This window comes from Salvelinus sp. IW2-2015, unplaced genomic scaffold, assembly GCF_002910315.2.
Source record: "Salvelinus sp. IW2-2015 unplaced genomic scaffold, ASM291031v2 Un_scaffold2298, whole genome shotgun sequence".
In the NCBI taxonomy this organism is placed as follows: domain Eukaryota; kingdom Metazoa; phylum Chordata; class Actinopteri; order Salmoniformes; family Salmonidae; genus Salvelinus; species Salvelinus sp. IW2-2015.
This window is the reverse complement of record NW_019943624.1, coordinates 58094-70808: the sequence shown is the minus strand read 5'-3', so window position 1 is coordinate 70808 and position 12715 is coordinate 58094. Positions and strand designations below refer to the sequence as shown.

The 12715-nt window shown below is 48.9% G+C and overlaps 1 protein-coding gene across 1 annotated transcript in view; it reads left to right on the top strand.

The window, feature by feature from the left end:
* Window positions 1–9933: 9933 nt before the first annotated feature.
* Window positions 9934–12715, top strand: part of LOC112073564 (rho guanine nucleotide exchange factor TIAM1-like) — a 58892-nt gene continuing 56110 nt past the window's right edge. The window contains 1 exon segment of the mRNA XM_070440198.1: window positions 9934–9986. The gene's annotated coding sequence lies outside the window, so the exon portion shown is untranslated.

Below are 12715 nucleotides of genomic sequence, written 5' to 3'. Positions count from 1 at the left end.
GGCAGAGGGGGACGCGGTCCCTCCCTATTGGTCGTTGACTCCCCATAGTGTGTTATACCTCGTTCCCTCCTTCAGGTGAATGATTGGTCGTTGACTCCCCATAGTGTGTTATACCTCGTTCCTTCCGTCAGGTGAATATGATTGGTCGTTTACTCCCTCTAGTGTGTTATACCTCATTCCCTCCTTCAGGTGAATATGATTGGTCGTTGACTCCCCATAGTGTGTTATACCTCGTTCCTTCCTTCAGGTGAATGATTGGTCGTTTACTCCCTGTAGTGTGTTATACCTCGTTCCCTCCGTCAGGTGAATATGATTGGTCGTTTACTCCCTATAGTGTCTTATACCTCGTTCCTTCCTTCAGGTGAATATGATTGGTCGTTGACTCCCTATAGTGTCTTATACCTCGTTCCTTCCTTCAGAGAACAGTTATATTCATAACTGTATGTTCTCACAAGGGTCCATTTCAAAGGGTTTACTGTTGTCTTAAGCTATGGGACTTAATCTACACACACACACACGATGACACACACTAAAACGATGAACTTGAAAATCTGTAGTGAGCTGAAAAAACAGAGGTTTCTATTGTCCCAGTGGGGTGGGGGGGGTTGAATATGAGCAGGTGGGGGGGGGGGGGGGGGTTGAATATGAGCAGAAGCCTGGAAGCATCCTGGCTGTCCGTCTTCCTGCTAGGTCTCTGTGTCTCTCTCTGCCAACATTGTGCAAGCCTGCCGGGCTCCTCGCATGGCATTTTCCTCCTCATTCCCCCTTCTTTCTCCCTTGTTGTGCATAGTGTGTGTGTGTGTGTGTGTGTGTGTGTGTGTGTGTGTGTGTGTGTGTGTGTGTGTGTGTGTGTGTGTGTGTGTGTGCGTCGCCATGAATTACGTCAGTAGTGGGTTTAAAGATAACAACACACACGTTTTGTAAAAGAAGAGATTTGATACTTCTGTTGTTTAATCAGTACAATAAAATAAGTCTCAAATGGAAGGGATTGATTTCCGTATGAAATCTGTGTAAACAGGCTCAATGCATTGCACACACTCTTGAATATCCATCCACCTGTATTGTGAATAGGCGGTCTGGGCTACATCTAAATTTACTTGTATTTTTTAAATMTAACCTTCATTTAACCTTTATTTAACCAGGAAGGGCTCATTTTGAGATTTTCAATCTCTTTTTCAAGAGCGTCCTGGACAAGATAGGCAGCTCCAAGTCCTTATACAATTACAGACAGATAACATGAAAAGTTAGCAGAATTACAMTATAACAAAATCATAAAACAGCAAATTAAAAACATTGACAGGTCAGGGAATCAGCCTCAAAATCCTTCATCAGTGATTTAAAAACACCAATCGGGACAAGTTCTTCCAGTTTAAAAGTATTTTGTAAGGCGTTCCAAGCTGACGCCGCAGAGTACATAAAACACCCTTTTACCAAATTCAGTTCGGACATTTGGAACAGCAGGATAAAGTCCAGCGAACGAAGAGAGAACCCACCACATTTCTGAAGACTAAAAACCCCCAAATAAAATGGTAGTAAACCCATAAATGGCTTTGTAAATAAAAGTATACCAGTAACTGAGCCTACGAGTGACTAGAGGCCAGCCAACCCTGGTATACGAAGTGCAGTGGTGCGTAAGGGTTTTGCAGTTTAAAATAAATCTCAATGTGCCATGGTAAAAGGTGTCAATTGATCTCAAACACTGAGCGGAAGCATTCGTATATATAATATCCCRATAGTCTAGTAAAGGCATAAATGTAGCTGATACTAGCCTCCTCCTGGCTTCAAAAGAAAAACAGGCCTTATTCCTAAAACTTCAGGTAGTCTAGTGGTTAGAGGAGGCAGGTAGCCTAGTGGTATAAGGAGTCAGGTAGTTAGGGTTATGAGAGCAGTAGTCTAGTGGTTAGAGGAGGCAGGTAGTCTAGTGGTTAGAGGAGGCAGGTAGCCTAGTGGTTAGAGGAGGCAGGTAGCCTAGTGGTTAGAGGAGGCAGGTAGCTAGTGGTTAGAGATAGCAAGGAGCCAGTGGTAGAGGAGGCAGGTAGACTAGTGGTTAGAGAGGCAGGTAGACTAGGGTTAGAGGAGGCAGGTAGACTAGTGGTTAGAGAGGCGTAAACAGGTAGAGCGTAGCTAGTGGTTAGAGGAGGCAGGTAGCCTAGTGGTTAGAGGAGGCAGGTAGCCTAGTGGTTAGAGGAGGCAGGTAGCCTAGTGGTTAGAGGAGCAGTAGCCTAGTGGTTAGGATAGCAGGTAAGGACTAGTGGTTAGAGGAGGCAGGTACCTAGTGGTTAGAGGCAGGTGCCTAGTGGTTAGAGGAGGCAGGTAGCCTAGTGGTATAGGAGGCAGGTAACTAGTGTTAGAGGTACTAGGTAGAGGGCAGGTAGGCTATGGTAGAGGAGGCAGTAGCCAGTGGTTAGAGAGCAGGTGTAGCCTAGTTAGAGGAGGCAGGTACGCCTAGCGGTTAGAGGAGCAGGATTAGCCTAGCGTTAGAGGAGGCAGGTAGCCTAGCGGTTAGAGGAGGCAGGTAGCTAGCGGTTAGAGGAGGCAGGTAGACTAGCGGTTAGAGAGCAGGTAGACTAGCGTTAGAGGAGCAGGTAGACTAGCGGTTAGAGAGACAGGTAGACTAGCGTTAGAGGAGGCAGGTAGCTAGCGTTAGAGGAGGCAGGTAGCCAGCGTTAGAGGAGCAGGTAGCCTAGCGGTTAGAGGAGGCAGGTAGCTAGCGTGTTAGAGAGGCAGGTAGCCTAGTGGTTAGAGGAGGCAGGTAGCCTAGTGGTTAGAGGAGGCAGGACTAGGTTAAGGACGAGCTAGTGGTTAGAGAGGCAGGTTAAGCTAGTGTGAGAGAGGCAGGTAGCCTAGTGGTAGAGGAGCAGGTAGCTATGTTAGAGAGGCAGGTAGCAGTGGTTAGAGGAGGCAGGTAGCCTATGGTTAGAGGAGCCAGGTAGCCTAGTGGTTAGAGGCAGGTAGCCTAGCGTTAGAGAGGCAGGTAGCCTAGCGGTTAGAGGAGGCAGGTAGCCTAGCGTTAGAGGAGGCAGGTAGCCTAGCGGTTAGAGGAGGCAGGTAGCCTAGCGGTTAGAGGAGGCAGGTACCTAGCGGTTAGAGGAGGCAGGTAGACTAGCGGTTAGAGGAGGCAGGTAGACTAAGCGGTTAGAGAGGCAGGTAGACTAGCGGTTAGAGGAGGCAGGTAGACTAGCCTGGTAGAGGAGGCAGGTAGACTAGCGGTTAGAGGAGGCAGGTAGACTAGCGGTTAGAGGAGGCAGGTAGACTAGGTTAAGGAGCAGGTAGGCTAGAGGTTAGAGCAGGTAGCCTAGCGTTAGAGGAGGCAGGTTAGGAGCTACGGTTAGAGGAGCAGGTAGCCTAGCGCGTTAAGAGAGCAGGTAGCTAGCGGTTAGAGGAGGCAGGTAGCTAGCGTTAGAGAGGCAGTAGCCTAGCGGTTAGAGGAGGCAGGTAGCCTAGCGGTTAGAGGAGGCAGGTAGCCTAGCTAGAGAGCAGGAGCCTTAGAGGAGGCAGTAGCCTAGCGGTTAGAGGAGGCAGGTAGCCTAGCGTTAGAGGAGGCAGGTAGCCTAGCGGTTAGAGGAGGCAGGTAGCCTAAGCGGTTAGAGGAGGCAGAGACCTGAGCGTTAGAGAGGCAGGTAGCCTAGCGGTTAGAGGAGGCATGGTAGCCTAGCGGTTAGAGAGGCAGGTAGCCTAGCGGTTAGAGGAGGCAGGTAGCCTAGCGGTTAGAGGAGGCAGGTAGTCCAGCGGTATAGAGGAGGCAGGTAGCCTAGCGGTTAGAGGAGGCAGTAGCCTAGGGTTAGAGGAGGCAGGTAGCCTAGCGGTTAGAGGAGCAGGTAGCCTAGCGGTTAGAGACAGGTAGCTACGGTTAGAGGAGCAGTAGCCTAGCGGTTATAGAGCAGGTAGCCTGGCGGTTAGAGGAGGCAGGTAGCCTGGCGGTTAGAGGAGCAGGTAGCCTAGCGGTTAGAGGAGCAGTAGCCTAGCTTAGAGTGGCAGGAGCCTAGCGTTAGAGGAGGCAGGTAGCCTGGCGTTAGAGGAGGCAGGTAGCCTGCGGTTAGAGAGCAGGTAGCCTGCGGTTAGAGGAGGCAGAGCCCGCGTTAGAGGAGGCAGGTAGCCTGGCGTTAGAGGAGGCAGGTTAGCCTGGCGGTTAGAGGAGGCAGGTAGCCTGGCGTTAGAGGAGCAGGTAGCCTGGCGGTTAGAGGAGGCAGGTAGCCTTGGCGGTTAGAGGAGGCAGGTAGCCTGCGGTTAGAGAGGCAGGTAGCCTGGCGGTTAGAGGAGGCAGTAGCCTGGCGGTTAGAGGAGGCAGGTAGCCTGGCGGTTAGAGAGGCAGGTAGCCTGGCGTTAGAGGAGGCAGGTAGCCTGGCGGGTAGAGAGGCAGGTAGCCTGCGGTTAGAGAGGCAGGTAGCCGTGCGTGAGCAGTAGGCTGGTTAGAGGAGAGCAGGTAGCCTGGCGGTTAGAGGAGAGGCAGTAGCCTGGCGTTAGAGAGAAGCAGGTAGCCTGGCGTTAGAGGAGAGCAGGATAGCCTGCGGTTAGAGGAGAGGCAGGTAGCCTGGCGGTTAGAGGAGAGCAGGAGCTGGCGTTAGAGAAGCAGGTAGCGCGTAGAGAGAGCAGGTAGCTGCGTTAGAGAGGCAGTAGCCTTCGTTAGAGGAGGGCAGTAAGCCTGCCGGGTAAGAGCAGGTAGCCTGGCGGTTAGAGAGCAGGTAGCCTAGCGGTTTAGGAGGCAGGTAGCCTAGCGGTTAGAGGAGCATAGTAGCCTAGCCGGTTAGAGGAGGCAGGTAGCCTACGGTTAGAGGAGGGCAGGTGTAGCCTGCGTTAGGAGGCAGGTGCCTGGCGGTTAGGGAGGCAGGTGGCCTGCGGTTAGGGAGGCAGGGCCTGGCGGTTAGGGGAGGCAGGTGGCCTGGCGGTTAGGAGCAGGTGCCTGGCGGTTAGAGGAGGCAGGTGGCCTAGTGTTTAGAGAGTTGACTAGTAACCGAAAGGTTGCAAGATCAAATCCCCGAGCTGACAAGGTACAAAATCTGTCGTTCTACCCCTGAACAAGTCAGTTACCCACTGTTCCTAGGCCGTTATTAAAATAAGAATTTGTTCTTAACTGACTTGCCTAGTTAAATAAAGGTAAAAAAAAAAAATGTAATTAAAAAGTTTATTAATCAATAGAGATTTATCATTCAAATTATTACCAATATTTTATGTAGTTAGATTGGTAAAAACAAACAGTCGAATTTATTGTGTGGCTGTATCTAGTGGTTAGAGCGTTGGACCAGTAACCGAAAGGTTGCTAGATCGAATCCCTCAGCTGACAAGTAAAAATCTGTCGTTCTGCCCTGAACAAGGCAGTTAAACCACTGTACCCCCCCCCCCCCCACCCTCTCTGATTCACAGGGGTTGGGGTTGAATGGGGAAGACACATTTCAGTTGAATGCCTTCAGGTATCCCCCTTTTCCTTTATAAAACTATCATCAGTGCATTCGTGGCTTTCTCTGAAAAATGTTGACATCAAAATGGTAATGATATTAAACTCAAATATGCCAGCAATTAATCAGAGCAGTTGAGTTTATCTGTCTTGATCATGTGTCATTCTGGGACTTTTTTTCCCCAGGTATCGTTTTTGGTAGTAGTATCTTGAGGCTAAAACGTGGTATCGTTATGGTAGTGAGTACGTGATGCTAAACGTCGTATCTATGGTAGTGAGTACTGTGATGATAAAGGAGAAGGGTAGGGGGGAAAGAGAGGTAGGGAAGGAGAGGAGGGTAGGAGAGAGGAGTAGGAGAAGGAGAGGGAAGTAGGGGAAGGAGAGTAGGGGAAGAGAGAGGTAGGGGAAGAGAGAGGTAGGGGAAAGAGAAGGTAGGGAAGAGAGAGTGTAGGGAAGAGAGAGTAGGGGAAGAGAGAGTAGAGAGGTAGAGTAGAGAGTAAAGAGAGAGGTAGGTAAGAAGAGAGAGAGTAGAGAGGTGAGAGTAGAGAGTAGAGAGAGGTAGAGAGTAAGAGAGTAGAGAGAGAGATAGAGAGAGAGAGAGGTAGAGAGAGGTAGAGAGATGTAGAGAGAGGTAGAGAGAGTAGAGAGAGTAGAGAGAGAAGAGAGAGAACCCAACCTTTATGTAACCATTCCTCTTCACCGGCAGCTTGAGTGCATGTGCAGCAGTGTGTGTGTGAACTATACAGTAAAAGACAGGGATCACTCTCCTCTGTCCTGGCTACATTCAAAGACAATTCCTCCCTAAAGGGTTTGTCCTAGATAAGAGCGAACATCAGCGGGAAAGCTATATGTTTGTTTTCTCCTCTGTTCCATCATGTGGCTAATGGACTAGTACCTTTAGGACTGACTGACTGCACTGGCAAGAAGGATGACTCTTTTCTCCATGTACCCCCTCCCTCCCTCCCACCTCCTAGCTTCACGCCATAAAACGTCAACCAGCACAGAGGAGCTGGTGCTGCCTCAGCTTGCTCCATCTCTAACTAACCCAGGCATGCTCAGGATGTATGTACTCTGTCCTCCATTTCCTCTCCGTCTTTCCTCTCCTCCGTCTTTCTCTCCTCCTCTTTCTTGTCCTCCACTTCACACGCTGACTGAATGCCCGCTCTCATTGAGAGACGAGCTGTGTGGATGACTTCCTCTCCCCTTCGCAGAGCCAGAATCTGTTGTGAAGTGGTGTGAGGAGGATCAGAGGAGCACGGCAGCATTGGAAACCATGTTAGTGCTAGTTTGTCCAACTAGCTCTCCCTGACCTCTACCTTTCCGCTCTCTTTCTCTTATCGTCTCTTTGTCTCTCTCTCCCGTACGCTTCTACTCTCGCTCCTCTCTTCTCAGTCTCTCTTGTCTCTCTCTCTGTCTCTCTCTCTCTCTCTCTCTCTCGCTCTCTTTCAGTCTCTCTCGGGTCTCTCTCTCCCTGTACGCTTCACCTCTCGCTCTCTCTCTTTCTCAGTCTCTCTTGGTCTCTCTCTCTCTCTCTCTCTCTCTCTCTCTCTCTCGTCGTCTCTTTCTCAGTTCTCTCTCGGGTCTCTCTCTCTCCCTGTACGCTTCACCTCTCGCTCTCTCTCTTTCTCAGTCTCTCTTGTCTCTCTCTCTCTCTCCTCTCTCTCTCTCTCTCTCGCCTCTCTTTCTCAGTCTCTCTCGGCGTGGTCTCTCTCTCCCTGTACGCTTCTACCTGTCTCTCTCGCTCTCTTTCTCTTTCTCGGTCTCTCTTGGTCTCTCTCTGTCTCGCTCTCTCCGCTCTCTTTCTCAGTCTCTCTCGCTCTCTCTCGCTCTCTTCTCATTCTCGTCTCTCTCGGTCTCTCTCTCGCTCTCTCTGCTCTCTTTCTCAGTCTCTCTTGTCTCTCTCCGTCTCTCTCTCTCTCGGGTCTCCTCTTGGTCTCTCTCGGTTTCTCTCATGCTTTCTCTCTCTCTCTCTCTCTCACTCTGTCTCACTCTGTCTCTCTCGGGCTCTCTCTCTTCTCTCTCTCTCTCTAGGCTCTCTCGGTCTCTCTCTCTCTCGGTTTCTCTCGTCCTTTCTCTCTCTCTCTCGCTCTCTCTTTCTGTCTCTCTCTCGGGCTCTCTCGTCTCTCTCTCTCTCGTTTCTCTCGTCCTTTCTTCTTTCTCTCTCTAGCTCTCCTTTCTTCTCTCTCTCGTCTCTCTCGCTTCGCTCTCTCACTCGCTCTCTCTCTTCTCTCGTTTCTCTCTCCTTTTCTCTCTCTCTCTCGGCTCTCTTCTTTCTGCTCTCTCTCGGGCTCTCCGGTCTCTCCTCTCTCTCGGTTTCTCTCTTCTCTTCGTCTCTCTCTCGGTTTCTCTCGTCCTTTCTGTCTCTCTCTCTAGCTCTCTCTTTCTCTCTCTCTCTCGGGCTCTCTTTCTCTCTCTCTCTCTCTCTCTCTCCCTCTCTGCTGCATGTTAACTTTGCTCCTACAGTACACTACTACCTCTCCCTGTAAACTGTTCTCTGGGCAGTCCGTGATTAGTACATCAATATTGATCAATCCTTGCATCCATAGCTCTGTGTATGAACTAGACAGTGGTTACATTTGTCTAGCTTCATCCTTCAGCTATTTACCAAAACAAGTGGCGGTGTGACCACTTAGTAGTTTTTCAAATCCCAGGTTTGCCCCGTTAACCCTCAGTCCAGCTCCAGGCCAGCTCCAGGCTTGGCCAGGCTGTTAAAACAGGATTTGTTGTGACCAAACTCTCTCTCTCTCTCACTGCTGGAAAGGGTCACAGAGAGTAGGGCCCTGCACGGAGCTATTGAACCCTGGTCTAATAGAGGACAGATTGATACCCTCAACTTAATCCGTTTCTAGTCAATAAGGGAAATCTCACCCACAGAGTATCCCTGTGTAAAGAACTAATGTTGTAGGCTATTTTATATATTTTTTAATTTTCTGTAGGATTTATGTGTGTGTGTGTGTGTGTGTGTGTGTGTGTGTGTGTGTGTGTGTGTGGTGTGTGTGTGTGGTACAATGTTTCCGATTTGTTTGTGACACTTCCTAGAGTTTTATTAGGTCTTGTTTTAACCAGTGGCAACCACACTTCAACATATGTGGCCTGGCGGTTAGGGAGAGGCAGCGTGGCCTGGCGGTTAGGAGGCAGGTGCCTGGCGGTTAGAGGAGGCAGGTGGCCTAGTGTTAGAGAGTTGGACTATGTAACCGAAAGGTTGCAAGATCAAATCCCCGAAGCCGACAAGGTACAATCTGTCGTCTACCCCCTGAACAAGTCAGTTAACCACTGTTCCTAGGCCGTTATGAAAATAAGAATTTGTTCTTAACTGACTTGCCTAGTTAAATAAGTAAAAAAAAAAAATGTAATTAAAAAGTTTATTAATCAATAGAGATTTATCATTCAAATATTACCAATATTTTATGTAGTTAGATTGGTAAAAACAAAGTCGAATTTATTGTGTGGCTGTATCTAGTGGTTAGAGCGTTGGACCAGTAACCGAAAGGTTGCTAGATCGAATCCCCTCAGCTGACAAGGTAAAAATCTGTCGTTCTGCCCTGAACAAGGCAGTTAACCACTGTACCCCCCCCCCCCCCGCACCTCTCTGATTCACCAGGGGTTGGGGTTGAATGGGGAAGACACATTTCATGTTGAATGCCTTCAGGTATCCCCCTTTTCCTTTATAAAACTATCATCAGTGCATTCGTGGCTTTCTCTGAAAAATGTTGACATCAAAAATGGTAATGATATTAAACTCAAATGATGCCAGCAATTAATCAGAGAGTTTGAGTTTATCTGTCTTGATCATGTGTCATTCTGGGACTTTTTTCCCCAGGTATCGTTTTGGTAGTGAGTATCGTGAGCTAAAACGTGGTATCGTTATGGTAGTGAGTATCGTGATGCAAACATGGTATCGTTATGGTAGTGAGTATCGTGATGATAAAGGGGAGAGGTAGGGGAAAGAAGAGAGTAGGGGAAGGAGAGGGAGGGGTAGGGGAAGGAGAGGAGGGGTAGGAGGAAGGAGAGGGAGAGGTAGGGGGAAGGAGAGGTAGGGGAAGAGAGAGGTAGGGACAGAAGAGGTAGGGGAAAGAGAGAGGTAGGGAAGAGAGAGGAGAGGAAGAAGAGGTAGGGGAGAGAGAGTAGAGAGGTAGAGTAGAGAGTAAAGAGAGAGGTAGGGGAAGAGAGAGAGAGAGGTAGAGAGGTAGAGAGGTAGAGAGAGTAGAGAGAGGTAGAAGAGGTAGAGAGAGGTAGAGAGAGGTAGAGAGGTAGCGAGAGAGAGAGGTAGAGAGGGTAGAGAGAGGTAAGAGAGAGGTAGAGAGAGTAGAGAGAGGCAGAGAAGAGAGAGAGAGAGAGACCCAACCTTTATGTAACCATTCCTCTTCACCGGCAGCTTGAGTGCATGTGCAGCAGTGTGTGTGTGAGTACTACAGTAAAAGACAGGGATCACTCTCCTCTGTCCTGGCTACATTCAAAGACAATTCCTCCCTAAAGGGTTGTCCTGAAAAGAGCGAACATCAGCGGGAAAGCATGATTTGTTGTTTTCTCCTCTGTTCCATCAGTGTGGCTAATGGACTAGTACCTTTAGGACTGCTGACTGACTGGCAAGAAGGTGAGCTCTCCTTTCTCCATGTACCCCTCCCTCCCTCCCACCTCCTAGCTTCACGCCATAGAAAACGTCAACCAGCACAGAGGAGCTGGTGCTGCTCAGCTTGCTCCATCTCTAACTAACCCAGGCATGCTCAGGATGTATGTACTCTGTCCTCCATTTCCTCTCCGTCTTTCCTCTCCTCCGTCTTTCCTCTCTCCTCTTTTTGTCCTCCACTTCACACGCTGACTGAATGCCCGCTGCTCATTGAGAGACGAGCTGTGTGGATGACTTCCTCTCCCCTGTCAGAGCCAGAGATCTGTTGTGAAGTGGGTGATGGGGAGGAGTCAGAGGAGGCACGGCAGCATTGGAAACCATTCTGTGTTTATGCTAGTTTTGCTCCAACTAGCTCTCCCTGTACGCTTCTACCTTTCTCGCTCCTTTCTCTTTCTCGTCTTCTTGGTCTCTCTCTCCTGTACGCTTCTACCTCTCGCTCTCTCTCTTTCTCAGTCTCTCTTGGTCTCTCTCTCTCTGCTTCTCTCTCTCTCCTCTCTCGCTCTCTTCTCAGTCTCTCTCGGTCTCTCTCTCCCTGTACGCTTCTCTCTCTTCTCTCTCTCTTTCTCAGTCTCCTTTGTCTCTCTCTCTCTCTCTCTCTCTCTCTCTCTCTCTCTCGCCTCTTTCTCAGTCTCTCTCGGGTCTCTCTCTCCCTGTACGCTTCTACCTCTCGCTCTCTCTCTTTCTCAGTCTCTCTTGGTCTCTCTCTCTCTCTCTCTCTCTCTCTCTCTCTCGCTCTCTTTCTCAGTCTCTCTCGGGTCTCTTCTCCTGTACGCTTCTACCTGTCTCTCTCGCTCTCTTTCTCTTTCTCGGTCTCTCTTGGTCCTCTCTCTGTCTCGCTCTCTCTCGCTCTCTTTCTCAGCTCTCTCGCTCTCCGCCTCTTTCTCATCTCTCCGTCTCTCTCGGTCTCTTCTCGCTCTCTCTGCTCTCTTTCTCAGTCTCTCTTGGTCTCTCTCGGTCTCTCTCTTCTCGGGTCTCTCTTGGGTCTCTCTCGGTTCTCTCATGCTTTCTGTCTCTCTCCTCTCTCACTCTGTCTCACTTCCTGTCTCTCTCGGGCTCTCTCTTTCTCTCTCTCTCTCTAGCTCTCTCGGTCTCTCTCTCTCTCGGTTTCTCTCGTCCTTCTCTCTCTCTCTCGGGCTCTCTCTTTCTGTCTCTCTCTCGGGCTCTCTCGGTCTCTCTCTCTCTCGGTTTCTCTCGTCCTTTCTGTCTCTCTCTCTAGCTCTCTCTTTCTGTCTCTCTCTCGGTCTCTCTCGCTTTCGCTCTCTCACTCGGTCTCTCTCCTCTCTCGTTTCTTTCGTCCTTTCTCTCTCTCTCGGGCTCTCTCTTTCTGTCTCTCTCTCGGCTCTCTCGGTCTCTCTCTCTCGGTTTCTCTCTCTCTTTCTGTCTCTCTCTCGGGCTCTCTCGGTCTCTCTCTCTCTCGGTTTCTCTCGTCCTTTCTGTCTTCTCTAGCTCTCTCTTCTCTCTCTCCTCGGCTCCTCTTTCTCTCTCTCTCTCTCTCTCTCTCCCTCTCTGCTGCATGTTAACTTTGCTCCTACAGTACACTACTACCTCTCCCTGTAAACTGTTCTCTGGGCAGTCCGTGATTAGTACATCAATATTTGATCAATCCTTGCATCCATAGCTCTGTGTATGAACTAGACAGTGGTTACATTTGTCTAGCTTCATCCTTCAGCTATTTACCAAAACAAGTGGCGGTGTGACCACTTAGTAGTTTTCTCAAATCCCAGGTTTGCCCCGTTAACCCTCAGTCCAGCTCCAGGCCAGCTCCAGGCTGGCCAGGCTGTTAAAACAGGATTTGTTGTGACCAAACTCTCTCTCTCTTCACTGCTGGAAAGGGTCACAGAGAGTAGGCCCTGCACGGAGCTATTGAACCCTGGTCTAATAGAGGACAGATTGATACCCTCAACTTAATCCGTTTCTAGTCAATAAGGGAAATCTCACCCACAGAGTATCCCTGTGTAAAGAACTAATGTTGTAGGCTATTTTATATATTTTTTAATTTTCTGTAGGATTTAGTGTGTGTGTGTGTGGTGTGTGTGGTGTGTGTGTGTGTGTGTGTGGTGTGTGTGTGTGGTACAATGTTTCCGATTTGTTTGTGACACTTCCTAGAGTTTTATAGGTCTTGTTTAACCAGTGGCAACCACACTTCAACATATTCATGGCCCAGTACAAGTAGTATCAGTATAAATGTCCCATATGGTCGTAGTAAAACTGTTTAGCCGATCAGTATAATGTCCCATATGGTCGTAGTAAAACTGTTAGCCGATCAGTATAATGTCCATATGGTCGTAGTAAAACTGTTATCTGATCAGTATAAATGTCCCATATGGTCGTAGTAAAAAGTTAGCCGATCAGTATAATGTCCCATATGGTCGTAGTAAAACTGTTATCTCGATCAGTATAATGTCCCATATGGTCGTAGTAAAACTGTTAGCCGATCAGTATAATGTCCCATATGGTCGTAGTAAAACTGTTATCTGATCAGTATAATGTCCCATATGGTCGTAGTAAAACTGTTAGCCGATCAGTATAATGTCCCATATGGTCGTAGTAAAACTGTTATCTGATCAGTGATTATTTGGTGTGTTCCCAGTCGCTGCCTTATTCACCGATTTGGGGGAAATTAAATATGTGGAACTTTAAAACAAAATGGCTGCAATTGATTCCCAGCAGGCAGACTGTGCTCCCCTTCCGTCTGA